The sequence below is a fragment of the Coffea eugenioides genome, chromosome 3 (assembly GCF_003713205.1).
Source record: "Coffea eugenioides isolate CCC68of chromosome 3, Ceug_1.0, whole genome shotgun sequence".
Taxonomy (NCBI): Eukaryota; Viridiplantae; Streptophyta; class Magnoliopsida; order Gentianales; family Rubiaceae; genus Coffea; species Coffea eugenioides.
In genome coordinates, this window is record NC_040037.1 from 38,232,177 (window position 1) to 38,234,525 (window position 2,349).

The window sequence follows — 2,349 nt, forward strand, 5'->3', positions numbered from 1 at the left end:
AATCCTTGCGCCCCTCTACTTATCAGTTTCCTAGCTCGAATGCCCGAAATTAAAGCAGATGAGGCTAACCTACCCCTTATATCCAACCTTAAGGTTGCCTCGCCAGGAATGTGAAATTCTACCACCTTCGTTTTACAATCCAATTGAGCGTTATATTTGGCTAGCCAGTCCATACCCAAAATCACGTCATACCCTTAATGGACAAGCTTATCAGGTCTCCTAAAAATCTCTTTTCACCTACCCAGACCTCACAATCCCTATAAACCATACTAGTCACCAAACGTTGATTCCCCGTGGGTGTACTAACTTCTAGGTCATATGGTAAACTAGCAGGTTTTATATCGATGCCACACATGAAAGCAGGGTTAACAAACGAATGAGTGGCACCAGGATCAATTAAAACTTTGGCAAAGCGGTGGAAAATAGGGATCGTACCTTCTACGACCTCTGAAGACTCTGGGACCTGATGGGGCTCTAAGGAATACACCCTAGCTGGCACTTTAGGTTTGGACCCATCTCCCTTCGCTGGTCCAGTATTGGTCCTCGGCGGGGGTTGGCTTCCCTTTCCATCTTGTTTCAGGACCGGGCAAGTAGCCAATTGGTGGTCTGCGCTTCCACATCGCAGACATTTACCCTGTTTCCTCCAGCAGTTATCTTCGGTGTGGTTTGGCTTCCCGCAATGCCCGCAGGGACCGCGAGGTGCTGAAGCCGAGCCACTCTGAGCATTTCCCCTTGGTCCTCGCCCAGCTTGGCCACCCCTGAATGGAGTCCCTCTACCTGTACCAGATTGTCGACCACCTCCCGTTCCTCGTCCAAATTTAGCAGGAGTGCTCTTCTCACCCTGTCCAGAACTACTCCCAGGAAAGCCACGCTTCTTCGCCTGGAAGTTCCGGACCTGCAACCGTGCACTTTCAACTCGTTGGGCTTTTTCCACAACCTCGCTAAACGCAGTGATTTGAGCCACCGCGAGGTCTTTCTGAATCTCTACATTCAAACCCTGAATAAAACGCCTAATCCGTCGTTGTTCCGTCATGATTAACTCAGGCGCAAACTTGGACAAGCGGGTGAATTGACTCTCGTATTCCGCCACAGTTTGAGTCCCTTGGCGGAGCCTAATAAACTCATCCTCCTTCCTCTCCTGGACTAGAGGAGGGAAGAACTTCGCATTAAACTCTCTAATAAAGTTCACCCAAGTCCTGGGCGTCTGCTCCCGTTCCCATTTCTGTCGGATCACGTTCCACCAGGAACGGGCTGCCCCCTCAAGCTGAAACACGACAAACGTCACCTGCCGTTCATCAGGGTATTGTAAGGCTGCAAATATGTCAACCATCTTTTCAAGCCATCTTTCGGCAATGTCCGGGTCGGGTCCCCCAACAAACTTCGGCGGAGCGAACTTTTGGAAGCGTTCGAGAGCTCTATCTTCGCTCACGATATGATGGCCAGGGTTTTCGGGGTTTCCAGGGTTAGGGTTTGGGTTCTGGGCTTGTTGCTGCACTACTTGTGCTAGCAGGTTTGTCATTTGCTGCATAGCAGCAGCTATTTGCGCATTAGGGTCTGCTTGGGGTTCAGGATTGGGTCCAGTCGAGGTTTCCCCCATACCCCTAACCGGTGTGGGTTGTCTAGATCCGCGCCCACGTCCCCGACCACTCCGAGTACCTTCCATAAGTTTTACTTGGTCTTGGTCTAAGCAAGAGTACTAAGCCAAAGTAATGACAAGGCATGTAAGTAATACGCAACACTTGCACAATAACACATACTTATACATTGCAAACATGATCACAAACATATATATACAACCAAGCAAGATCAAGCCACACACATATATACAATCAGTCGAGTCATGTACAGGCAAGTCAGAAAAACATAGACGATTCCCCGAGGAATGGCCTTATCAAAAGAAATTTACACGTAGCTAATCCAAACAACCAAAACGATTAGCTAAGGCTCTATTCCTATCCCTATGTTCATACAAAAACCACCAAACTATCCCAAAAGAAGCCTAGAAGTCAAGGCCTAGTCAGTTGCCGGAGTCTGGGACCCAGGCGACGGGGTAGACTCCTCCCCAGGCTCGGCCCCCGCACACGAAGCCTCATCGCTATACTCCACAAGGCCGTCGTCACACAGATTAAGGATCGACTCAGCGCGACCCCTGACCTGGCGAGCTCGATTAATCTCGCGCTCTCGAGCCTCCCTCAGTTGAGCGCAGAGATCGTCAACTCTACCCTCGACCTCAATCACGTCGTATTCTAACTCCTTAATACGTGCAGCTTGCTTCTCGTTAGTCGCTCTATCCTGGATCGCCTCAACCTCAAGTCGAGCATTCTCCCTAGCCAACACCTTACGCTCCTT